The 27,948-nt window shown below is 35.6% G+C and overlaps 1 protein-coding gene across 7 annotated transcripts in view; it reads left to right on the top strand.

Moving 5' to 3' along the window:
• The window catches only part of ST18 (ST18 C2H2C-type zinc finger transcription factor), a 218,361-nt gene that overhangs the window by 97,831 nt on the left and 92,582 nt on the right, over nucleotides 1-27,948 (top strand). For 2 of the 7 annotated variants that reach the window (XM_080381469.1, XM_080381468.1), the window contains exon 1: nucleotides 1-19,415. This exon is cut by the window's left edge and continues 49,220 nt beyond it. The exons of 4 other annotated variants lie outside the window; for them this stretch is intronic. The gene's annotated coding sequence lies outside the window, so the exon portion shown is untranslated. Of the gene's footprint in view, nucleotides 19,416-24,403; nucleotides 24,413-27,948 lie in introns of those variants that run through there. One more of the 7 variants, XM_080381471.1, reaches the window with a different exon arrangement.

A 27,948-nucleotide genomic window follows, 5' to 3' on the forward strand; every position in this document is an offset into this window, starting at 1 on the left:
CTCTGTGCAAGGAGGGAGGAAGAGAAACAGAGAGAAGAAAGTACACATACAAAGCCAGTAGGAAAAATAACTTCTTCAGTGTATTTTTTTTTTCCTCTCGGCTATTTCTCCTCCAGTTTTTTTCCACCAAATTTTTATTATGGTGGTAGAGCAAAATGCTACCATCTACCTGGTAACTTGTTTGAAAAGGGTAGAAAATAGTTTATCTATGGTGTACTTGGGTGGAGAGAATACCTCTGCTCTGTTCTTATCCAGTTTACATTGAGCTTTATGCTTACTCTTCGCCATTGCACAAGCTGTTGTTTGGGGCTGGGAAGAAATGTTTGCCTCAGCACTGAACTGATAGATGAATCTCCTTTCTGCAGGGCTTGGATGTGTGAAGGGTAAGTTTAGGTTCAGATTAGTAGGTGACAATATCTAGCAGAGGTGCTTGCTCTTTTCTCTAGTAGGCCATTAAAAAAAAAAAAAAAAAAAAAAAAAAGTTGGGAAAAACTACCAAGGGCTTGTGTTTTTCATACTGTCAAGAGACAATCATAAGCAAACTTGCTGCAGTGAGTTTTAGATGGCTTTACTTTTGTCCTTCCCTGTAGCACCAGCTCATGACGTACCTGATATAACAGGTACCTACCTCTGTAAATCATGCCTCCCACATAGTCATACCAATCTGTATCTAACTTGGAAATTTCCCTCTCACTAGCATCTTATAAACCAAGAGTGTAAGTCAAACGGACTCTGAGAGGACTGGTTAAGGAAACAGTGTCTTGGAGGTTATGGATGATATCTGGGCGGCCTTTCCAGATGCACTACTAAATTCATGGCTCTAGTAAGTCACATTCTTGGCATCTAAAGGTACTGTGTGGTCAGGTTTCTGGTTGCTAGTATCTTGTAGAATCCTGCACTGGTTTTGCAGACACCACCACTTTTGACTTCACAATAGCAAGAGCTTCATCTCTATATTAATTAAAAAATAAAAATAAATGTATCCAGGTTCTTGGTAGTGGAACATTTAAGCAGAATAAGAGCCTACTTTCAGTCTGAATAGCTAAGTTTTGTACTGAATACATGGTTAATAATAGTAATTTCTACATTTACAGAAAATAAGGAAGTTTGTAAATATAATAACCCACTGCATGAATACAATACCACAATTAATAGAATATAGAACAGAAAAGAAGGTTAATAAGGCATACATTATAATAAGTATAGTTTTATGTGTAAATCAAAAGATCTAAAACTTTAAAAACTACCATGCATGAGAATCAGCAGTAGAAACAACAGAGCTTTAATCTAAAGTACACTAATGCAGCTCAAGTATAATCAGTGTTGAATAAATATTCATCACCTGTACTTTATTATACGTCCTCTGAAGAGAAAGGTACAGAAAAAAGTACAGGGCTATATTAAAATTCAGGTTTTGGCATTGCAAGCTGGTTCAAGTCATTCATTTACATGCAGCTTTATAGCTAAGGGCTGACTGGTATTGCTGCTCAGAGAATGTGCAGTTCGTCAAAGTAAAAATGCTTCACTAAAGTGGCCAGTTTTGCATGAATTCTATTTGAAAGAGAAAGGTGTGGGGGGGAATTCAATTTCTGTCAGAATGAAAAAGGTTAAAACATTAACTTCAAGCTGATTTTTCTTGTTGACATTTGGTATGGTGCCTTAATACAGAAAAACAGAGTTGCAACTGAATTCTGAATAATCAGAAATTAGCATTTGAGTTTTTGGTTGTGTTAGCCTTTGCTTTGGTTTGGAAAAGAGCTGTACTTTCAGTCTTAAACTTGTTTATATAGTTTTAGTGTCCTCTTCAGATTAAAATAAACATTTGACTTTATGAGAATAAAATTTGACTCTTTCTCAAGGCCTGAGAAACTATTTCTTTAATTTTTATTATTTTACAACAGCGTTGCTCTTTTCTTAATTCTGGTTTCCTGTTGTGGTTCCACTATCCTTTTTCTGCTGAGTAACAGCACCTTGCACCTTTAAAGTCTGCTTTCTGCTCAGGAGCAGAAAACATGGACAATAGAACTGAGGACGCTGAAGAGAATCAAGCAGGAATCCTTTATAAAATTTACCCACTGCCATGCCCTGGAAAACATTTCCTAATTCACAAGCTGGCTAATAATAATTGGAGACAAAGTGCAGAGAGAAGAGCTGAATGCTGCTTACCCAGAGTAAAGTTGTTTGCCACTTTCCAAGCCCCTACAGGTAATATTCATAATGAAAGCATGCTGCATCTTCCAAAGACTGGCATTTGCTCATAGATAGGTAAGGACATTGGGAACTTGGCATTTTCAATAAAGTGAGATTCCTGAAGGAAAGGATTTATTCCCTGCTGCTTGATCACCTTTGTTCCTGCACTGGCTAAGTGAACTCAAAGACTGAAACACCAGCTGAGGATGGTTTTCACAGCTTTACATTTGTGCTTCCAACCTCTTTGGTTTCATGTGTTTCAGGCTGATTGTTTTTGTAAAGTGTCAAGTAACATCAACAATCACTAAAGGTCTTCATCCTTAATCACTGATTTCACTCACTGGTGAAATCTCCCCACACAGGGACCCTTGAGGAGCTGAAGTGAGATACCATGTAAGAATATCGTTTCTTTCAAGCATTCTGTTCTTCTGAGCCTCAGTTAATTAGACCCACATTATACAGTCACCCTGACTCAATGGTAGTTAAGCATACTCAGTCACTGGACTCTGAATAAAGCTCATAGCTTTTCCTAAGGTGAAAGTAATTAACTCAGTAACAAGTAATTTCCAGGTAGGGAGGTGAAAATCCTCTGAAAATAATTGGTAGGACTACAAGTAGAAACCAGGTCATATAGTTCTTGGTCCTCTACCTAAAATATGAGATTATTCTTCCTTCTGTGTTTTGAAATGTCATCTCATTCATCAATTTAAATATGCAGTGGATTAATGATATGAGTGTGTTCTACACAAATTATTTCCCTTTTGAGGTTCTGTCATTGTAAATGACAATATTATTTCAGTAAGCTTTCACATTCTTTGTAACAATAACGAAAATTTTGGACAGTATTACAGATATTCATCAGATCCTTTTAATGTAGGTCTGATTTACAAATTGCTTGTTTCCTTTCTTCTGTAGATAGATTAATGTATTATTGGTGAATAAATGTTTCCATTATTCAATTAGTTGTATAGATAGTCAAATAATGTTTATGTGACCTGATCACATTTTTCTATCACTTGATACTGAAATCCTCATGAGTAATTATTTTCATTATTCAACCAGCTCTTTAAATGATAAAATAATATTAAGTTAAATTCAGTTATTATCAGCAAATGAAGAAGTGAGTATTAGAGTATTGATTTTCATTATTTCCTCAATGCATTTACCTATGCCATAAAACTCCTTCGAGATGTTTTCTGTAAAAGTAAAATCTTCTGTACATTTACACCGTGTTTCATCTTTAATCTAACACTAAAATAAATTCAGACTGAGGAATAAACCTAAGGGGCTGGAGGAGAAGTACTGCAGTCCTCACTTCTCCACTGTTGTTATGGAGGTTGCCCATTTTCTCTGAACCACGATTCTGCTGGTGGTTTAGCATATGCTCTTTTTTCTCCATTATGAAGGACTGTAGACAACCATTTCAATAAATAGACTCCCAATATTTGTATTTCAGTGATGTTAATGCTATTTGTTGGAATTCATTGTTCAGACTAAAAGCAGATTAAGTTTCAAGTTAGTCTTTTCTTTCTTTCTTTCTTTCTTTCTTTCTTTCTTTCTTTCTTTCTTTCTTTCTTTCTTTCTTTCTTTCTTTCAAGCCAGTTTCCAGGATTTTTCCACCTCTTTTTTTATTTGGTGTATTTTGTTTTCAGCCTGATATGGTTTTCAAAACCCACTGCTATAAATATGAGAGAATATTAGTATAGGCACAAGAACACTGCAGTGCACTTGACAGATGGAAAAGGTTTACAGTGAATCTATCATTGCCCTATGGTGGAGAACAACACTGTTCATAAATTAATGTTCATTTTATTACAGCCATATCTTACCCTCAATCTGTGTGTAGAACCCTCTCTGAAGTCATTTTGATCTGTGTGCATCAATCAGGGGTAGTATATGACACTTAGAACCACATTTTCAAATGTCGGCACTTGACATCTAGAAATCCTGTATCTGGCGTACCCAAAATATTTATTTATATGTGCAAATATGGATGGTTACAGGACGTTTTAGTGAGTGAGATAGTTAAGCTGGTAGGTTTGAAAACTTCACAGATTAACTATTTGAGTTAATTTCAGGCACAGGTTTAAACCAGGTGTGCCTCATTTGAAACAGTTCCCCTGTCTTTCCGTTCGTGCATTGATAGTCATTTCTACCTGGCTATATCATTTTACAAGGAGAGTACAAACCTCTAGCTGTGTAGTTTGGCATGATATCTATTGTAAAGTAGTTATATACATATGTGGTTATATATAAACACAGTTAGCAATACCACAATTCTGAACAAAGTCTTTGGGCCCTATGAACACTTATATTAACAGTTATTTCTTAAGAGTTCTGTAAAATTTGAGAACCTGACAATTTGTTTTATTTAGATGCAAGTAACTGCTCCTATCATCATCGCTGATAACTCAGACCTAAGATAATATTGGTAGAAAACGGGTCCCTGAAACAAGTCTGTGATAATCTTATACTTTCTAGCATACAACCAGTAGAACAACAGTTTTGTCCACACTTGCTCAGCATGACCTCTGGGTTTTGTGAAATCAGCAATGACATAGGATTGTATTCTTCTAAACTCATATTATTAGAAAAGTCCTCTAACTGTTTGGATTAGTTAGATTGGAGAAAAATAATTTACCGTCAATATAATTTCCTGTATCTCCCTTTGTGATGCTGTAATGAAGTTATTATAGTTTGGCCCTTCAGCCTATGACAGATTGAATTTTCCATGACTTGATGATGTGACAGTCATTGCTCAAAGGCAAATATACTTTGGAACTAATAAACTAATGAAAATTAATTTATACTTCAAGTGAACTTTCAAAAAAAAAATCTTAGTTTATTTTTTAATGTAAATTAAAAGCCAGGCAATATCATAATTTAATGGTCTCAAGAAAGCAATAAGTACCATCTGTGATGTGAAAAGAAGTATTACTGCAGGATTAGGGAAGTTGCAAAACTTTAATCTTTTTTTTTCTATACTGTTGGACTGTAATGATGAACAATGTCCTTTTAAGAAACTTGAGCTGTATCGTAGGCTGATTTAGGATAGAAGGAAGAACTGGATACAAAATTAATTTTGTCTTGTCATGTTCATACAAAGAACATGTGAATTATTACTCTCAACAACAAAAGCTTTACCCAGATTGTCAATTCACTTATTTCATTGCCTTTAGGCCAGAACTCTGGACAAGGGTTTGGTGCTGTCACATATCCTTTTCCATCTCATTTAAGTGATCTGGCCTCTGTTTTGGGAATGCATTTTTATTGTGCTGTTAAGCCCTGTGTCCCCTACATGAATATATTCATATATCTACTAAGTGCTTTCACTGAATATATTAGCTCCTGGTTTTCTCTCTCTCTCTCTTTTTTTTTTTTTTTTTTTTTTTTTTTTGTCATGCCTCTTGCCACAAATAAAATGGTAATCGTGGCCTAAATATACATGAATAATCCTTTATGGGATGGGAATTTTCAGATGCCAATAATAACTACTTTGTCAAGTTTTGTTGGCTAAGCTATTCAAAACGTTTAAACAAAATTGTCCGTCATATTACGTAAGCATTTTTCTATTTATATCTGCCTTTACCAGTCCACAACAAACATAATGAGCAATAAATGAAGCAGTGGCCAAAAGACACATTTATGACTCATGCAGATACCAAGGGACCATCCTAATATGGGCACCGCTTGGCATTTCTGCCAGCAACAAACCAGAGTGTAACTCTTATTTGACAGTAGTTTTTAAGTTTACAGTTAAAGCTCATAGACTTTACTCATCTTAATATAAAGGAATATTCAAGTTTCAATTGACTTATTCCACTAAATATAACAAATATCCAGAGGCAGGCAACCCTGGCAGTTCAAACTAATATTTTACATACAAAGCAGGATATAAACAAGAACAGAATTTGTCCTGTACTGTGGTAAAAGGAAAATGTGTAGGTGTGCCCATGTCCATGATCATTTCCATTGGACCTAAACTAAATTAACATTGGACTTCAACCACACCTATGTTTGAAGAAATAAGTTTGGCTATGGTAATGGCAAAGATTCATAACATCATTTCACCATTTCTTGTGATGGCTAGAATATTCCCAACAGTGAATCTGCTGATGGTTTATGCAGATTGCATCTACTGAGCTGGAAAAGTATGTTCACCTCCCACAAGAGGTTTTGAGATAAGGATGGAAACTGAGCAAAGAATGATTTCCTAAAAGGGCAACAAGGATGCCTTGTATCATGTTAGAGAGTAGATGGTCCATGTTTTCCTGCCTCTGTAGAAACCTCCTTTGCAGGTATGCTAACCAAAGGTTTAAAAAGAATGAGCTAGGGGACCTTCAACCCTTCTTTTTCTCTTGTTTACACACTGGAATAACGAACCAAATATACAGGTGCTCCAGGGAATGTTCTTAGGCTATCTCGATATGGAACACCTGACAGATGAGCAGACTTACATGAACTTTCTATCCTGTTAAATATTTCTTATTTCCTAAGCACAGTTATGTGTCCTTTTCCTGTTGGAAACAGTGCTGTGCCTCCCTCTTCAGAAGATGCTGCAGGAACCACTTCACTGTTATTCAAAATCATGATAGTCTTCCCTGTAAAAATGAAAGCTGTACATGCAAATCTTAAAAGTAATACAACTTGCTTACTAATGCACAGCTCCGGAATACCCTGTTTCTTCACTACACAGAAGAAAGCTATGCTCACCTTCTGAGTCCTCCTCCATCAGTACATGAGAACTTCAGACAAATTCAGTTATATGGTAATACTTCTTTCCGACAGATAAAGTGCTTTATGCAAAGTCCACTTAGGCTGATACAAACTGCTTAGTTGGTTGTCTGTACTTCTCATGAGACCAGCCTCCTTCGTTCCCCCTGCAGAACCCCTTCAGCAAGAAGTTTATGTGAAGCTGCATGGTAAGATGCAATCTTCGGTTAGACAGGGAGTCAACTAAGTGGGGTCATCTGACAGAGAAGAGGACCCCATACATTGCATGTTTGGAATTTATTGATATCTCTGCTTCGGAATTTTGCAGCTGATTTGTACTAAAAGCCTAAAGCATGCTGAGTTCAATGGAAGCTTTTTTCATTAAAACCTGAGTGACATCTCTCAAGCCCTAGGTGTTTAGTTGTTGACTTACCAGAGATAAACACCAAAAAACCTGGTTTTATGGATGAGGAGAGGCTCCAAGTCACCAAATGACATTTTTATCTATATGTTTTATTTTGTATTTATTTTTCAGTCATCTGCATATTAACATTTGATTAGCAACCGCTTGTTTAAGGGAGCATATCAGGTTATCTGGCTGGAGATAACAAAGCATGTTTTCCACAGAGGCTTCCAGACTAGAGGCTACACAGATGTGCCTGAGTTAAAAGGATCTCACTGTCTACTTTGAGAAGTGTAGATGGCTTCTGTATTTAGAGAAAACTCATCTGAAGCATCATAAAATAAAATGTACGGAAAATATAATATTCCATAATTAAGATTTCTAATGAATTGCCTTGTTAATCCATACAGTGTATGCATGTTGCAAAATTTTCCTGGCTTAATTAGTGCACTTGCTGATTATGTTTATTTCCTGATGTACACACTGATTAAGCATTGTCCATACACTGAGGCTTGAAGCGGGATCAGTCTACAAAATAGTACCTAGTCGTTTAACTGGAGACTCAGAATGCAAATAGATCAACTTATGTAAAATTAAATTAGTTCTAATAGAACCCATTTTGACTGAGCAGCTGGTGACACATTATAAACAGAATTCTCTTGTTATGTGAGATAAAGGGCTTCTGCTAACAGATGCTTATATACTTTTAAGCCACAAAAAATGTCAGATTATGTTTAAGGTCTAAGTTAATGAAAGAAAATAAATTCTGAGCTTGTTATATAACACTTCTGCACTAGGTCTCAGCATTGCTAGTTGAATAGTGTGTAAGGTCAGCTAGCCCTTTGCAATGCTCCATGTGGGAACTTAAAAGCAAATAACTGCTAAATCATTAGTCTCACAGCTAACACATTAAACCTGTTCTCTAACAAGCCGTGGCTATGGCTATCAGCTGATTTTTGAAACAAAAAAACCCAACAAACTATTAAGATGTTGGTACTGTCCCCTAAACCTTAATTATTCTGTTCTTTTAATAGAAAGTGACTACTTCTCTTTATTATTGTTTGGGAACATGATTTTGGACTGGTTATAACACGCACCCTAGCTATGAAGAGTTAGTGGTGTGCCGTTCTTGGTCAATACTTGACAATGAACTGCACTTTTTTCCTAGGAATGCTGTCAGCCACACTGAAATGTGTTAAAGTCGCAGTGACAGGCCTATTCTTAGTGACAGAAGGTCTAGTGGATGGTATGAATGAGCAAGGTGTTCTTTAAACTCCTGGATGTACGGTTTATTTATGGAAAGTTTAAGCCTCCAAGACAAAGAACAGAATAATTTCAACAGAACTAAGTAATTAAGCAAGTAAGACATTAAAGGCCTACACGTGCATTTTCTCACTTTAGTGGGTTTAACTCTGACCATGGATTTATTTGAAGATGACTTTTTTTTTGTGAAGACATTATACTGAAACTTAGGGGCTCTTTGGTTCTTGTTCTGTGTTTGGCAGTGCTTACCCCACCAGAATTTCTATCCTTAACTGACTTTCTAAATACAGCAGTGTGCAAATTAATGCATATGGATGCTTTAAAACATTATAAAATTAGTCATATCTTTAGTAAGTTAATTATGAAAACAATCGGATGCTCCATTTTCACTCCATTCCTGGTATGTTTGTGATTTTATTTAGTTTTTTCAGTCAATGGCAACTACTAAGCAGAATTTTAAATATCAGTTGATCCATTCACAGTCTGGTAGTTTTTTTCTGGCCTTACTCAATTTTAATTTAATATCAGTGGACTTTATGGAGTTAGAGGTCTACAGAGCTTAAATCACAATATTTTAGACAACTCTCGCAGAACCTAGATGAGTATAGATAGATGTAAATCATAGTGATTTAAGGCTCCAATTCTTACTATCATTTGAATAAATGGGCAATAAATCTTGATTCAAAGAATTGCATTTGTACTTATTTTCTTAATGCAAGGTTGAAGTCAAAGATGTGGATTTTCAGCTAGAGTGCATCTTATACATTTGCTACTTCTTTTTGACAATCTGGCAGATATACTAGTTTCGCATTTAAATGTCATCTGAATATGCATTTCTTCACTTACCTATTTTGTGCATTTTGTTTGAAAATGGAAAATGACATTTATTTTTTATATAAGGGACTTAATTTTTTACCCTCATAATTTGGGTCACACTGTTTTTGTATGGAAATGGCAATTCAGTGTGGTTCATCTATGATCAGACATTGCTTTTACATTTGCTACATAAAATTACATTTTAGATACATTATAAAAAGTGTTGAAACATTCTGCATATAGAACTAATTTAGAAAACAAAAGAAAGTATCATTGTGGTCCATGTGTGGTTTAATGTTTTATGACTGATAAATAGTCTTTCACATGTTTATTCATACACAGATTTGAAAAGAAGCACAACTTTTACTGCTTCTTCAAGACCTGATAGATTATTTTTTCACCTTGAATGCCTAAAACGGCAAGAAAATTTTCTTCCTGGGTACACAAAAATATGACATTCCAGTTTTCTTTGTTAGTGATGTAATAGCAGCTTTCTTAAGTGTGAAAACCACACTCTCGTTTTCTGAAAAATACTTTTGAACAACAATATTACTGTTTTCAGTAATAGTTGGAAAGGGTAAGTTTAACATTAAAGACAATACTCGTGGATACACGATAACAAAATACATGTGTTATATGTTTACTCAGTAATGTTAGGAGACGTTTTGTAAATGTAAAATGTAAATTTTGTCTTCAGAGGCAGTTCTTTATTCAATCATTTCAATTAATACGTGTGTGTGTGAGAATTAAATTTTTAAACTAATTTCCTCCAGTCACTTAAGATTTTAATACTGTAGAAAAGATTTAAAATGCATGAGTCTTTTAGCAATATTTATTGGTATATTATACTTCTGCTCCAAAGGGTTTTCAATCTGTGAGAAAAAAACTCCACACCTCTTTTGTAGAAGTGAAGTTTTTTGCCTACTGTCCCTAAAAAGGTGAGACGCTTTATATGCAGTAGGTGTGCTTGTAAGTATGGTGGGCTCTTAGATTTAATGCCTTAAAGCAAGGCTTTTAATTGTGGAAGGATACTCTGACCTATCAGTGTAATGAAAACATTTAAAAGTGTTAGGTTCACTAATCACAGACATAACACAAATGCTAGCTTGATGGGGTTTTGCAGATATTAGTAGCAATGGAGCAATAGTTAGGAATGGAGTTGAATGTTAAATGAAAGTTTTGGAGATCAGGGCATATGTCTGAATTTATATGCAGTTTAATCTTTGCTCCATGGATGTCCATTTTTTCAAAACTCATCTCTTTTGTACTCTCTTGAAGACACTGAAAAAAACCCAACAGTCTGACTGTTAATTATTTAAAAGCATTCTAAATTTTTGCTTAAATAATCTTATTCTTTTGCTTGCTGTTGGTTGTTTTTCAGCAGCCTTTAGTGGTGGTGAAGCATCCAGCCAACTGAAAAACATTTAATGCTAGTTAAACCTTTGTGCAATAGAAACTGAGGCTAATAATCTCATACCTGGGCACTGGTTATTATGATCATAGTTTACATTCCTGACACTGTCTCTGTGGTCTCCCCCATTTTATGCCCAGAAAAAGGAAAAACAGCCAGCACTCATTCCAGACTGAAATTTAAACAGCCAAAAATCATTCTACCGTTAAGCAAGAAGACAATACAAAGCAAGCAAACTAAATCCAAATATGTTTAAATTGCTGCTTTAGCCTGCATGGCCTTTTCATATGATTCATACAAAAAGAAAAAGAAATAAACAAACTAAATTAGTATCACAGCTCTGACAAAGTGCAAAGCTTCATATTTTTCCCCATTTCTAAAATGTATCAACTGCACAATGTCAGTGTGCTAGATCAAAATTAAAACCACATGAAGTGAAATATCAAACTTCATGCTCAAAAGAACTAAGAAAGTTCCCGAGACACAACCTTAATTTAAAGAAGCAAAATTACAAGAAGTCGTGCAGAGCAGTATTCTCCTCCTCTCCTTGGAAATGTGCAGCTCTTTATTATGGAAAAGCAGTAGCCCCTCTATAGTTAGGGTTGCAATCAACTTCCATTATAAAGCCCTATTTTAGCCCCCTGTAACTTTGGCTTGAAAAATTGGAATACAAATTGCCATATTTTCTCCAAAAGAAAAGAAAAATAGATGAGGATTTTTTGTTTATTTGGTGAGGTGGGAGGATTAGGTTTTATTTTTACTTCTTTTTTTTTTTTTTTAAATTGAAGAAAAATTGCTTAACCGTTACAAAGTTTAAGTCACTAGGAGAAAATTGATCTAATCCAAAATTTCTGCTTTTTTTTCTTGCTACCATATCTGTCCGTATTATTTGAAATTATTTGTAAATAATTTAGCAGAACAGTCCCTTTGCCTTTTCGCTATTAGGAGGGATGGGCCTAATTTTTCTGCTGGTAATGACAGTAACAATATTTGGTTCATAACTTGTATGGACATAGGATTAGGCAATCTGATCAAAATTTTAAAAAGCAATTCACATCTCTTAGCGTGTTATGTAACCCAAAGTGAAGTGTAAAGCACATGTTGACCTTTTTGGAGTTTTTGAGCAAGTATTCAGTTTCCAGAGCTCTCCACGTGTTCTTTGCTGAAATTACCAGCGCAGAGGGAATGACTGTTAAACTAAACGACTGCTTTTAGAAAGGCCAGAAGAAAACATATACTTAGTTACTGAGGGCAAGTGACTTCAACCAAGAGATTGTCTATGCCTAATGAGACTGCGGTGAACACTAGCCACTCCCAGCATTGAGCCTTACTTATCCTGCTTGGCTCATTTCCTAGGATTAGGTCCAGAATAGCCCCTGGCCATGTAGGCTGTTCAACAAACTGTGTAAGAAAAGAAAGCAAGCACAGTCCCTGGAAACATATTTCCCTCTTTTTTTCAGATAGTTGTTATCCCGTTCTGGATCTAAGCATTTTAAATTCTTTACGATTAAAGACCTGGCATCCTTGCAGCTCTCACTGATTCACTGAGGAAAAAAAAATTTAAAAAAAAAAAACACTTATGGCTCTCCCTTACTTTTGTGTAAACTTTTTAGGAAAGGTGTATAGTACTATTTACATTCTATTGAAATGATCTCTTCAAGGTTAGAAAGAAAAAGGGTTTTTTTTCCCTGAAACCTTAATTCCTCTCTGTATAAAAAGTTGCATATGTGTTTATGCATTTATATAAAATATGTATTTGTGTATAGATACTTGAAACTCGAGATTATTTTGCATATACCTATTTATAGGGGTTTGGACAGCCCACATTTTGTTGTACCCTATGTTATAATATTATGCATTGTAATTATTTAGTGTGTTAGTATGGTATTTTTAAATGTCAACAAGATGCATCAGAATGTAAATTCAAATCGAATTGTGATCATATAACCACAATGCTGCATGCAGAGATGAATGTGACTTTAGGTTGTTTCCGTGCAATGTGTAAGGTGTCCATGTGAGATCACTGTGTGTCTTATGGTACAACCTGACTTTTGGAACATACAATAGTAAAGTTATTCAAAGTTTAGCAAGACTATTGCAATATTATTAAAAATAATGTAGTTTGGATAAATCTGACTATTTTAAGAAACAATAAGAACTAACAAAGTTTTAAAAATATAACAGAAAAATCTGCACTGGGGAAATGATTCTCCTGAACAAATCAGACTGTTTTCAGTAGGATATATCTATAAAATAAATCCTAAAAATTTAGAGCAGAAGGAAAAGTATTAATCCTGTGTCAAAATACTTCAGAGTGAAAGGAAAAAGATGCCAATATTTTCCCTCTTTATAGCCACACAAGATAATTTTAAAAATGCTTTTTTTAGCTGGCTGTTTTCATTGTGATAACTAATGTTAAGACCCATTTGAATTTTGCTTTGCCATTCAGAATCCTTAAAACCCAGGAACATTAAGATCACTGTTTCTACAATGTCATTAGGCTTTTCTTTGTATAACAAGTATGTGCTGTACATAAGCAGAAAGGGTAAGAGAAAATGATGCGCAGGATTTCCCTGACAGAAGCATATGTCAGGGATCAGGTAAGACATCGCTGACAATAGCTGTTGGAGTTTTGTGTATGCTGCTGACAGAGCAGCAGAAGAGGTTGTCTAAGCACTTTCCCAAGACATGGCTATCAGAATAAAAAAAACTTTGAAGAACCACAGCTGGAAGCCTAGGGAGCTCTGAGGACAAGAACCTAGGCTGAAAGGCAGGTGTTCAGCAGATGTTTAGCTGTTGTTTCTCTAATCTGGAATGGAAATGGTGGTATGTGAGCAATAGAAAAAATGCAGGAGCTTGCCTGCAGACAAGTCCAAATCAGAGATATTTCCTGATGAGAACCTGTAGGGTTCTACTTAGAGGGTCATAGGTGGGCTTCAGTGTAAAGGCTGTAAGGAAAGATATGAAGGTAACTGAGGGAAAGACACAGTTGTCACAGCTCAGGATATTCATACAACTATGTTGAGTTTTGTAATTTTCAGGACTATGTGGACAATGAGATAAGTGAGCTTTCTGTTAAGATTTCCAGGGCTCAGTTCCTTTGTTGGAAAGAATGATTTATACACACAAGATTTAGTCTGATGCTACAAATACTCAATGAAGTTTTCAGAAGCTAACGCTGGAGGTGTTACAGATGTCACCTGTACTAGCTTTTGCGATGGTGTGCGAAAGGTAAGAATGACACATACAGACACAAATACGTAAAACAGACAACAATCACATCAATAACTTAGAAGTCAAAAAATTCTCTAACGTAAGGTTGACCTAAACAGAGTAATTTTGCTTTTAGAATCAAGACTTCTAATAACTTGAAAACTAGTTAATTATGTCATAATCTGATATTATGACTCAAAAATATTTTTGCAGCTGATCAGCTATCTGAATTGCAAATAAAAATCTGGAGTATCCATGATAGAAAGTTCCCTACCACAACAGTGGTATGATTATTGGTTTTTTATTTATGCATTCAATAATGCAATGATCAGGAGAAAGATGTGTTTGAGGGCTTTTTTTAATTAGCAACAAGAGCTGAGAAAATTTGTTACTCTTAATATTTAGCCTTATTATGGGATTTTTTTTGAAAGGCTTAATCCATATTTGACATCACCTACACGTAATTTTCACTGCTTATTAAATAACTGCTTTCAGTTACTTATTAAGGCTATATATTAAAATAAATAAGACTGTGAAGAGAAAAATATTTGCATTTCCCAGTTTTAGATCAGCCTGTATTTCATAAAACTGTAACTCGAAACAGCAATATCCCCTTTCAGTGGAGTACAATCCCAACAACAAAACTCATTAAGGATTACTTTTTTATACATCCTTTAAATGGAGAGTTGTCCACAGTCCCTTGAGTATTTCTATAGAAAGCCTAGGAGAACCGGGTACATGTTTCCGCTAAGGCTTTGAGAAACTTCACCTGAAATGCCTGTTTCCAGCTTTCTTTGGTAGAATCTATTGGCAGGAAAGGAGTACTCCAAAATTTGTGGGCTTTCTCGAAGGTACTGTTGAGTAAACATTTAAGAAAGAAGGTGGTTAGAGAGAAGATGAAATCTTTCTGTTATTTCAGTGAATAGAATATTTCATAGAGAACATGCCAAAAACCCTAATGTTCCCATAAGCCAATATATAATTTTACTTGGATAATCATTCCCTTGTTAATATTAGTTAAGGTATCTTTTCTTCTTCATCCTTTTTATTCCTCTAAACTGATACTTTTGAAGTAGTATGTTATACAAACACGGCTAGTATGATTTTGAAATGTCATTTCAAAGTTGAACACTTAATGACTTGTAGTTTTTTTGCTATGTATATATCTAGCAGTTTTACTCAACACAAGCTTGCTAACATAACTCATTCCAGGCTGATTTATTATTTTTATTCAACCAGGTGCTACATGGGTTTGGCAACTTTGGCAATGCCTTTGTCTATAATGACTCTGCACTTGGTGCTTGACGCTGCCAACATGTGCAATGAATTCACTGGCACTAGTGGAGAATTTCATTCCCTTATCTCTTTGTGAAGAATCAAGCTTCATCTCCCATACTGCTTGTTATCCAATACATCTCATGTAATCGTTTTGATTTCTTTGATATTTCTCCACTTCCAGAATGTTCAGTTACAATTCTGCTGAGCTAATAGCTGTTCTTAGAAGTAGAAATGTATCTGTTATGTTGAAGTTTCTTCATAATTATTTTCACTCTTCATTATTTCTCTCATGAGGTCTCAGACATCTCTATTTGTTCAGGAGGCTGTATCATAAACAAGTTTTGTATTTTTAAGATATATCTGGCACATCATTTGGCAAGATGTAGGAATACAGAGAGTACATTTATTTCTGCAGAGGAATGAAAACTTTCTCTTTTTTTACTGTAAGAGTCTCTTCTTCCTAGCTGTGAAGATAAGCTAAATTCAGGTGAAAACACTGAAATTTTTAGTACTATTTAATACAATAATCATAGTAGCAATTTAAAGTTCCGTGCTGTTTTTAAGGTTTTCATGAACTTGAATAGCAGCCAAATAACTGCTGTACAGTCTACAAGGAAGCTTTCTCTGTCAGACTTTGCTGTGATCTAATCTGGTGTATTACAAGCATTAATTTACAGTATTATTCGTGGTCCTTGAAGATTATTTTATTTAACAATAGAATCTGACTATAAAGTCTTGCATCTGAGCATTCATATTAGACCTGCACAGTTTCTTACCACTGCAAGCCTGAATGGTAGCTACTGTGTGTTGCAGTGCACATTTATTTCATTTGCGTTTCTGCAACAAGACACTGATCTCTTACTAGATTTCATTGTTTCCTAAGTGAGCAGTTTGAGGGATAATTTAACCTTTTCTTTATCTTTTTTTCTTTGTTTGTTTGTTATGCTTGTAAACTTTGAACTTCCTACTGCTTAGAGGGTCAAAATGGGATGACAGTTGTACCTTACACATATTTTGTTTTTAAATGAAGTCTCAACACAACCAATCCAGTATTTGCCAGTCTGTCATTACTTACTGGTTGGTAAACCATGCAAAAAGCAAAGTTGAGTTTAATCTGAACTTATTTAGGATTGATTTAGTGACAATAATTTTTTTCTTCTTATGTGTTCTCAGTGGAATGTAAGAAATACCTTCCAAACACTTTTTTCAGCAAGCAGTTTTTAGTATAGATAACCATATAGATAAGAATAAGACAAAAAAAGATAATCTGTTTCTACAAATTTCACCCATTCCCTCACCACATGTTCTTCTCATGACGTGAGAGGATCTGAATAGCTGTGTTAAATGAGCTGTGCCTTTAAGATAAATGAGACAGTTCACAACCCAGGACTGTACTTAACACCAGAAAATATAAAGACAGTGACCTAAATGCCAGTCTCACTCCATGATCAATTAGGGCCATGCATAGCACATTAAAAAAAAAAAAAAAAAAGGAGGAGGAAAAAAAAAAAGACTAAGAAAAAAGCTCCATCTGGTTCAGAAGAGAGTGGCCAGTCCCATAAATAACACAAGCTGTCAGGAAAACATCATTCCTATAGTACTCTGTGTATTGGTTTTCTGTCCAACTACAGATCCAGTGCAAGGAACTTCAGTTTTGCATAAGCTTTGACCACACTTAGGTCTTCAGCTCACCATAACAGCCACATTCATGAGTTGTTCATGGGTAATATGAGTTAAATTAACAGGCTGGAGAATTAAGTGTACAGAAGTAAAGAACATGGACATATACAATTCTGGAATCCTATCGCGCACGCACTCACACACAGACACACACAAAAAAAGAAAAAACAAACAGAAGAAAAAGTCCAAGTTTTCATTTGAGCTGAGCTTTTCTGAATAGGTAAATAAAACTCATCAGTAACATTATATTTTGAAAATTTAACTGCAAACTCCACATCATAATGTGAGATAAAGGTGAATAGTAAGCTTTACTTTACACTTGTTTGTATTTTAAATACTTCTGTTGGTAGCTAATAAGTAGTTGGGAATCCTAAAGACAGAAAAGAAACACTGCTGTTTTTTACTGGGTTAGAACAGCCATACATTACTTTCACATTCAGATTTTTTTCATAGTGGAAAAGGGAAGATCATTCAGTACTGAACATTCGTATTCTGGTAACACCCGTTACTAGGTCAGAAGGTGAGAGTGCTGGGTGCTGTACAGGCATACCATAAATAAATAGCACTTCTGGAAGTTTACATTATTGGTGCGCAACAGAAATGGGCCTGCATTTTTTCAGATGGAACCTTTACATTCATAAAAATTGGTGACTGGAAATGCTAATATAGAACACCAATGGCAAGGTAGCCTTGAGCCCTGCCAGAACAGGGGGAGGATCCATAGGCCCAGCACCACCTCAGGAGTTTCCTATCACTTGCTTCAAGTGTCTCACCATCCTGATTTTCCTCCAGGGGGGTGTAACACCACTTGATGTCTCCTCTCTGGCTACAAATTTATACACCACTTGTGCTCCAGGGAGAGGATTGAAAATTACTTTCAACAATCTCATAAATTTTGAGGAATTCTCTCCTGTGTGAGAAGAAGCAAGCTTCCTTGTCCAGTTCTGTGCTAAATCTCCAGCACACGATGGAACCAGCGCTTTCCAGAATGTTTTGTCACTTTTACTTAAACATCCTCCCCTTTACTGCTGAGGGAGACAAAGGATTCTCTACTTTTCTAAGGTCTCCCCTGGAGAAAAGAACAAAAGAGGTAGAGTTTCTATACATATCTGTAGGTATATTTTCTTAGTTTAACATGCAGTTCATAGATGAACTTTATTTCTGAGGAATAAGGCAGTTGTATGGTTAAAAACTGAAGGACATGAAAGTTGTGGCATGAACAGGATGAAGAGAGGCTGTAGAAGTTTTGTTTGCTCAGAGGTAAAATGATGATCCCGGCTCTTTCCCATTAAATCTGTTGAAGATAAATAGCAAATTGTTGTATTTATTTCTTTTCTCCGGTTTGCATTTAGAAGATGACACACAGAAAATTCACTTTGAAACATTTCCTTAAAAGCACATGATAAATCCCTAGGGAGAAATTCACAGCCTGAAGAGAGCCTTGTGCTTGGGTTAGATAGTGACAGATAGCAATGGAAATACAGTACTTGGTGCTCCAAACTAAGAGACCATTGTGTGTGCAACTCACAGTGAGAACATGGCAGAATAAAGCTTCCCCCGTCCCCACCCAGAAGTGTGGCTGTCTTTGTAATTTTAATTGGTCTGTGTTTGTGGAGTGGGGCCTCTATTTACTTATGGCTTGGGGCTTGTGTTTACCAAGCCTGGTGGAGGCCAAGTGTCATATCACTGAAGCTTAGTTCCTGCAAGCTATCCTGCTATATCTTGAGGCACTTTTCTTTTCAGTATCTGTGCCTGTCTAATTCGCAAGCTTCTGTGAAACAAGCACAGGAGGGTACAAGGCCTACAGGGAGGAATTACACCTAATTACTCAAATAATTGCTAGGCTGTTGCCTTCTTAGTCACTGAAAATAATTTCCAGGTCCCTGGCTTTTATAGATAGTCTTCTAGAGGCAGGAGGACACAGCCCCCTTTTTAACTCAGCCCATTCAGTCACAAAATCAGAACACTCGAGCCTGCAAAATTAATAAGCACCACTTCCATTACATATATTTTAGGTTGTTGTTGCCGTGGCGATAAAGTCAGGGACATTGAATCTCCTCTGTTGAGCCATTGTTATCATCCCTGGCCATCTGCTGCAGAGGAGTGATATTCCATCTCATTTGCATGATGACTGATATATGGGAGGTTTGGAAGGACATATGCCACAGCAATCATGTGATGAAAATTAAAGTGAAAGTTTTGGGCCCAGAGCCGAAAAAAATCTGTGTATGCGCATGAGGCTGTTGATGTGCAAATGTGAATCATATTGAGAAGGTTTGAATAGGGAGGTGTGACGTAAAGAGGGGACACAAACGCAGGTGCTTATCTCTAGGCAGTCAAAGGCACTGGATGTCATATCATGGGAACTACCTTTCAAAGACACAGCTTTAGTGCACAGTTCAGCACACAAGGGAGGAGAAACATATAAGTTTTGGAAACAAAAATAAAGTAAGTTTAACAACTTTTTCACACTATTCTGAACCCATTGATGTTTAAGCAACTTGTACTATTAGTAACTTTCTGTCTTTTCTATTGTTTGTGCTCTTGTTTTGCAAAAAGCAAAAAATCCTGTCCATATATCAATGTTGAAAGCTTGAGAGATTTGTATTAAGTTCAAGGGTTTTAAATCCATGTTTAAAATGCTCTCTGCAAACTTTTTTTTTTTGTTTGTTTGTTATTTAAATGACACTAATGCTGTTTCTTCCACAATGTATGTTTGGTCATTATCTTAAATATTATTTTGGGCCTCAATTAAAAAATAGCTACTTGTAACTGCTTTGAGAAAGCTTTCTGAATAAAATGTCATGGTGTAATTGCATTTATACTGCCTCAGTAAAGCCTTTGTTCATATACATTTTACAATTGTGCAAATTTGCAGCTTTAGCTATTTGATTTGAGGAAATGATCACAAGGACACTTCCTCTCATTTTGAAAAGTTACTGAACTTAAATACTACCATTGGAAAAAAGAGAGGGGAAAAAAACAAGATGGGAGAGGGAGAGAGTCAGACCAGTGTATTTGTAAGAACTGTTCGATAGATGCAGGTTCACTTACAGTTATGTATTACACACCAAAGAGCTTTCTCGTGATGTTTTAGAATGCTCTAAAATCATGTGTAATGTTTTTGAAATGAAGATTGTTGATCAATATATTTAATAGCATTGCTTTAAAGTGAAAAACAGTCTTTCAAAGCGTGACATTTCAGTCCTTTAAATTATTTGGGATTCAGAGAGTGAATTGAGAGCTTCAGATTAAAAAGCTAATACTGTACTTTAGAATGAATGTCTGTGTCAGGAAAATCTTTAGAAAGTTAAATGACAGTAATATCAAGCAAGGTTGAAGAATGAAATGGACCTTCTGGGACAACATTTTGCAGGAGGATGATTTTTATGAAACAGCATTTGATGCTAGAGAAAGTCTGTTTAACACTCTGATCAGCAGTAGCTCTCCCTCTCTCTCTCTCTCTGACTTTCTTTTGTCTTTAACAAAGCACTTAGTTCAGATGTTTGTCTTCCTTCATATGTAAATAGCAAGACAATCTTCTGCAAGGTGCTGTGAATTTTTCATTTAACAGATTATAAAAGCACAAATCCCAGATTTTATCCTTAAACTGTATGGGGTGAACTTTGTTAGTTAAAGATGTTTTTTAGAATTCAAAATGACAATTTATTATCGCTTTTGTTGATTAAATTAGTCAAGTTAATTGTATAGATGTGTCTTCTTTCGTTTGGCTGTGCAATAGTTCTGTAATTCTTGGGGAAAATTACAGCATTTGTGATGAAAGCTTTCTCTGAGACAATAATGTATTTCTGCTATAAGATGGTTAACAGATAATCCAGATTTGGAATGAGGAATTTCTAAATATAGGCTTTGCCTCTTTAACTTCCTAGTTTGAAGCATTTTATTTTTACTTGTAAATATCATCTGTGTATTATAGTACTTTCATGCCTGCAGGCTAAGATTACCAGTCTTCCTTTTTTTTCCTCCTCCTTCTAAATATTCAATTACTCAATGGTAATTATTATTATGTGGCCTTCTTGGCTTGCTGCATTATTAGATTAATATAGATTTCTTGTGCCAAATTAGCGGAAATCACTGTTATACACAGCAACGAATCACTTTTTTTTTTTTTTTTTTTTTTTTTAGTTTTATTTACTTTGTTGAATAACAGGAAGACTTTGACATCATGAGGTTTTATTCCTGAGACTTTTAATATACCTTTGAAAGCTGAGCAGGAGAGGGTGTATTTTGGGTTTGTTTATTCTTTTGAAGGTTTCTAATAAGCAGAAACTTTGGTTAAATTATAATTTAGGTCAGTCAACGATCTGTAAATAAGGACCTTTGTGAATGAAATGACAGTTGAAGTCCCCTGATCTCTGGTTATTGTGTCAAAGGTGTGTAGCAGAGGTAAGAAAACCAAAAATGAAAGAAAAGGAGCTGTCCAGGGTACTGCAGCAGATTAATATTTACTCCCACTGTACAGAAAAAAAATCTGGCCCGAAGTGTTCACAAAAGTGCCACCATTTGTTACCTCCCCACCCCCACCCCACAAACTAGATAAACCTTATATTGAAGTTAACTATAAAAAAAAAAATATCTGTGTATGAAAAACTTATTTCAGAATCATGTCACATTTCTGTGAATAGAAAATACACCCTTAGATCACAATAACTGTCACAAATTGCTTATTAAAACTAAATTTTTATGCAAAGATTTTTGTCAAAGTTGCAGGCAATAAAACTTTTCCCATCTAAACTAATCTTTGAGTGTAACACAAATGGTTTCTATGGTAGTGTCGTAATGTAAACAAAACAAACAAACAAGAAAACCCCAGATCCCAATCTTGCATTACTTGATTGCTTTTGAAATGAATTCTTGTCCTTATGTGACCTGAAATGTGTGGTTACAAAGCTATAGAAATCCAAACGATCATATTTGTTTGATATGAAATGAAAAAAAATAGTTAAATTGAAAGTTTAACATCATGAAATTCAAAATCCCAAGTGGTATATAAACATTAAAAGAAACTTTGGACTGCTAATCCTAGGAAATTAGTTTTATGGATTGAATTCAACAAGGCTTCAGAAATGGTTCCATCTGCTGCCTAGCAGCTGGTGAAAGGATAAATTTAATTCATTAATTCATTTGGAAAAAAGGATCCAAGTAGTAAAGACTTCATTGCTCATAATGCACATAGGTGGAAATCAAAACTGAAATTAGGTCCTGTTGATCATCTCTGATAATGAGGAACATTTTCTTTGTCATTGTTACAATGGTCCTGATCAGGCAGTTGACAGTATATTGACTATATGGTGCTAACTGATATTTTTATGTCTCAAAAAGTTGAGAATAGTTCCAAAAGCATCACTCCTTTTCTGGGAAGAACATGCCTAACTTTTGGGAGTTGCAGATTATGTAGTTTTAAAAAAGCTGAAATGTTTCACTGAAACAATATTGCTGTCTTTATATGAATATTTGTAACTTCTTTCCTGTTAAATCAGTTTAAGGAAACAAAACCAGATACCATTAAAATTAGAAAATAAACTTATTCACAGTTTAGTCCCTTCAATAATCCAAAACCACAATGTCAAATGCAAAGAGTTTATTACTTTTCTTTACTTTTCTATTAGTCACAAGCTTCATCTTTTCTTTCCTGTCTTCAACCATTTTCTTTTCATAATAAGTTACAAAAACTTAGAGGAAGAGGGGAAAACATAAGTTAAAGACTGAGGAAAGGCAATATTGAAATATCCAGAGTTTTAAAGGAAAAAATAATTGGACAAATGCTTCTATAAGAACTTGACGTTTAACTTGTAGCTGTAAAGCTATCCAAATTATCACAGCCTCCAGATACAGATTTTTTTAAAGTGGTTGCCTCTACTTTTTTAATCTAAATCACAAGCAGTGAGTGCAAAGTTATCTAAGGCTTTCAAACTGCGAGATGGTCAAGTGGCAAAGGCTGTTGTTCACCTTATACCAGGCACACAGGTAAACGCACTCCTCATTACTTGCTGAAGGATACACAGGACTGATGAACCTGTTATCCTGAAACCAGTTAAATATCTGCCAATGCCTATTTTCAATGTTTCTGCTTGAGATGGTGATTTCATGAATGATATTTGGCTTTTCCCATTTCCTCTGTAGCCCATAGCTCACTGTGGTGGGTTTGTTGGATTTACTATAAAGGTTCTGTTCGCACCCTGTGGGTTGGGTTAAGAATTAGGATTTATGCATTTACTTCTACTGTTGCATTGTTTATACAGCTTTGGTTTAGTTTTGATCCCTTTTTTTTTTTTTCCCTTTGAGGCTCTTCCACAGTGTCAGCTGCTGACTGATAGTAGGAGAACGGCCTCGTGGTGTGAATGAAAGGGACCTAGCGGTTGGTAAACAGAGATAAGGAATAAATAGAGCACAGGCAAAAGGAGATAGTTCTGTGGGAGCCCAGATTGCCGCCAGTCTGTTCAAGTGAGATGCAGTGCCTGTCCTTTTCCCAGATTAAATTAGTGTGCGAAATCTCCAGTGACCTCCTCCCCTTCTCCCCATACTCTTTAGCCAAGCTGAACAGCCTCTGCTGTAAAGTATTCATTTTATCCAGGGACAAGTTGGACAATAGAACTCTCCCTGTTACTTATGGACAGCTGTCGTGATTCATAGGGCTTTTCAGCATTTCATTTTTCGTAAGAGTTAAAAGGGTTTTACCTTGTAACTGACGAGAGGTTAGAAATGCAAAGATGCCAGCCCAGAGGTTGCCTGTAGTAAGGAAGTTAATAAATAAATATCACCACCACCCCCGATACACAAACACACACGTATCCCCTCCCCAATGTGCAGAAGGCTGTGTATTTTGTTAGTGCTGCTCTTCTTATTTAAAGGGGTTTAATTGTGATAACATGATTACACTGAAGCATGAACTGCATGGAGAAATTAACAAGCAGAGACACAGCGATATACAGGGCCCCCAAGGTTCCCTAAATTAAAGGTGACCAGTGCAAACCCAGTGAGTTCCCTTTTCCCTTCTTTGCCCTTGCTTTTGCCTACATCTCCTACTACTTTATTACCTGCAAATAACTCCCAGGAAAGAGTAAACCCTCACGAGATACCTTTGTGGTCCCGTATGTTTTTTTTTTTAGTGATTTACTGCAAATATATTCAGCATTTTGACTGATTAAATAGACCTTCGGCAACCTTGAGGGTCACTGTGTAGAGTATGTACATAGAAAATGCATCAGCCCATTGTACCCTGGCAGCTAATGAGATTGGTCGTTAAGTAAATGACACAAAGCCTACAAAAAAAGCTTAGCAGCTCACTAGAGTATCACAGAGTGTCCCTGCACACCACACAACGACACAAACAGTGGACTAACCTAGCCCACCCCTGCTTTATTCTACATCACTGCTTCCCTGATGTCAGCGTGAGAGGCAGAACAAAGGCTAAAAGGCACACGGTAAGTCAGTCTGACAATTATGCCCTAGGGAGAAAGTAGAGCAAATCTTAGCCTAACCATGGGGTTGAAAGTCCGTTTCTAGACAAGTAGGTCATAATGAAGGGATTTTTTTCCCCCCTGTCACTTCACGGAGGGGAGAAAAATGTCTCTGGAATCAAGGTTGGGTTTGTTTCTTGTTTGTTTGTTTCCTTTTCTCTCTGTCTGATTTGCCAGCTTACGAAAGTTTCTGGAATTCCAAAAGTAACATGAAACAGTATGTTTTGTGAACTGGATATTGCAATGATAGTGTAATGAAATAAATATTCTTTGTAAGAACTGCCACACAGTAAGCACTGCCTCAGATGTACATGAACATCTGATGAACTTTACAGACAGAAAGTTTCTTTCTACTTCTCTGTAAAAATCTGCTTAAAATGTGTTATATGTATGAATACACATTTCAATCCACTAGCCACTTACACCCCTAAATACCTGGCACAGTTTTTACAACTATGCAGATATAAATGAAATTGTTACTATAATTTTGGGGTGGTTTTGAAAGCAGATTTTTATATGGTGTCTCTCTCAGTGTTGTCTTTTACGTGAGCTGAAATTAAAGAGTTGAAGATTGTTGTTAAACAGTTACACAGTCATCACTTATTTTCTTTACACAGCAGCAAAATATTCGGTTGATATCTTAGAGTAGCAGGTGCCTGCCTGTGTAACCAATGATAAAATCTTTTCTAGCAGTGTTTCAGTTTAGTATCTCAGGATCCTTTATTTTGCTGAAAAATGGCAACAGGAAGTTGCCAGAAAGTCTTGTTTGCATTGCTAAAATGTTTCTGTCTGCTTTGCACTTTGGAGGATCAGGGGATGTTAGGTTCAAAATGACATGATATTATTGCAAGATGCCTGTGTGAATTAAGTAATGCTTCTCCCCGCTCCCAGACCACTGAGAACCATATGTTTTAAGAATGCTTTCTCAAACACAGACAGTTTAAAAAGTGGGGTTTAGATATCAGCCTGCATTACAGTTGTTTTTTTTTTGTTTTGTTTTGTTTTGTTTTGTTTTGTTTTGGAAGAGTTATTTAATTTCAGAAAACACTTGTCAATAGATGTATATTTAGACATGTCAGGATAACCTGTTCACTTAATTAAAACTCTTCATAGGTCACAGAAGTCAGTTCATTATGATATGTCGCTTACCCAGGGACATGACATCCTTTTTACTGCATGGACAATAGAAGTATCATCATAGCTTATAAAAACTAAGATTAAATGTGATATTTTAAGATATGCGTGTGATGATTTTTGCAAAGAGATGTGTGTATGCATATATACAAATCCACATGTGTATATTTATATAAAAAGTGTACATATGCCAAATCTATGTTCACCTATATAATATATCAGTTCACTGAAACTCAGTAAATATTAACAGTTATGTCTGCTTTTGCATTTCCCAATGATTCCAACTCAGGAAATTTCATGATGAAGTAAACAAACTCAAGTAAAATTTTGTATTTAATTTTATTTTCCATATGTTTAAGGTGTGTGCATCTCAGCAACATATTTTCCTTATGTTACCTTGAAAAGTATAAGATATGAAAGCATCAGAAAAAAGCTTGCTTTTTCAGCTGAGCCCTATAATTCATAACTAGTTGCTAGATCAGCAGAGATTTAGTAAACTAAAGTGCTACAACACAGTTTTGCTAATTGATATTAAGTTTTCAGTTCATTTTAACAAATACAATTTGAGGATATTTTATGTTCAGGTGCATCACCACAGCGTTTAAAAAGGAGCACATATATATCACACCATCACCACGCTTTTTACACACCTAAGTGAATAAGAATAAAGGGTATCAGATATTTCAGCATTCACCACATTAATGAATAAGTTCAGCTGTCCTTTATCCTATTAAAAGTAGAGAATGATTTCATAGTGGTAATGCACGAGCAGAAGTGCTACAAAATTTGTACTGTTACTGTAATCTGACAGGTTGAACCCCAGTAAGTTTCAGTAGTTTTTTATAGCTTCATTATTTTTTCTCTTCTGTCATTTCCTTGCTGCATGTAAGAGAAAAGGCAGAGAAAACTTGATTTCTGATAATTAATGCTCATCTGATCTCCCTGATAAACTATGTAACATACCAGATTTTTTTAGAAACCACTTTTTAATGGACTTTTTGGACCTTGGAGTCCAATGTGAGGCCTTTGTACATATCTTTGTGCATGGTTCCAGGGTACAACAGTGTGAGTTTTGTGTGTGGATCCGAAAAACTTTATGGCATTACACAGCTGGTTTGAATAATTTTAATTCCGTTTTTTACATGCTTGTAGATTTTCAAGCCAATAATATCTAATATTCCTGATAAACAAGTATTTTCAAGGTCAGTCACAAACAATGCTCCCAAAGGCCTGGCTCTATGCTCCAAAATAAAAAATACAGCAAGTAACATACGGAGTAAACTTTATAATCTACTACATCCATATCTATATGGAGCATCTAGACCAAAATCTGTGTTACTTAACTGATTAATTTTGGAAATATGCATATATAACGATGACCTCTTGTAGTTTCTGTGCGCATAGTTTTGGATTCTGAAAAACTGCATAAGCAGAATAAGTGCTTCTGAATTTTAATTATCTTGAATCACTTCAGACTAAAGATATTGTTTAATTAGTGATAAAAAAGATTGTCTCCTTCAACTTTTTTTGGTACTTACATAAAATCTTTTTGGAGGGGAATTGCTCTCATTTACCTTCATGGAAGACTTCTAAATACAAGCAACTTTTGACATTCTAAATGACAGGTTTCTAGTTAAAAAAAAAAAAAAAAGTGTTAAGTTAAAAGATAAAGTTACTTGATAATGAAAGCGGGGTTTAACTTCTTGGGTAGGTGAATACTGACAACAGCGTTTGCACACATGAGTGATTACACTGAGGTGAGGTCGATGGCTCACTTCAATGCAGTAAAGCAGGTGTGTAAGTGTTTTGAAGATGAGGGGTTTATTGATTTTCTTAATAGATTCGGGTAACATTTGCTAGCTCATTTTTCAGGTTTGGCTTCATATGTGAACTTTTCCCTCCATTAAGGAACTTTGGTTAAAAGGACCTAGCTTTTAATTTAAAGACATGTATTTGAACTCTGCTCCATGAGGCATTAGATTAAAAAAAAATGCTTTAGAACTTTTCCAAAATATCATTTAATGTCAGGATCAGAGTTCTCAATTTCTTCTTAACGGTGTTTCTTCAGGTGATAGTAAGAGTCACTAGATCGGGTCCCTAAATCTTAGCAGAAAATTTGACACCTTCAGTGCCCCTCCACCCCCCAAGTTAGAGCACTTGTACAGCAGCTGGATTGGCACAGCAAATTAGTAATGGCTCCAAAGGCACCGCTATGGACTGTCAGGTCAATAATCCTTAAGCATAGAAGGATATACGTGATACAGAGTAAAAGTCCACTTTTTAATGAGCATCAAAATACTGGTTTGCACTCCACATCAGAGATATTAGGGTAGTTAAGAAAACTGACACACATACCTTTTTCAAAT

The sequence above is a fragment of the Falco punctatus genome (assembly GCF_963210335.1).
Source record: "Falco punctatus genome assembly, chromosome: 3".
Classification (NCBI taxonomy): Eukaryota; Metazoa; Chordata; class Aves; order Falconiformes; family Falconidae; genus Falco; species Falco punctatus.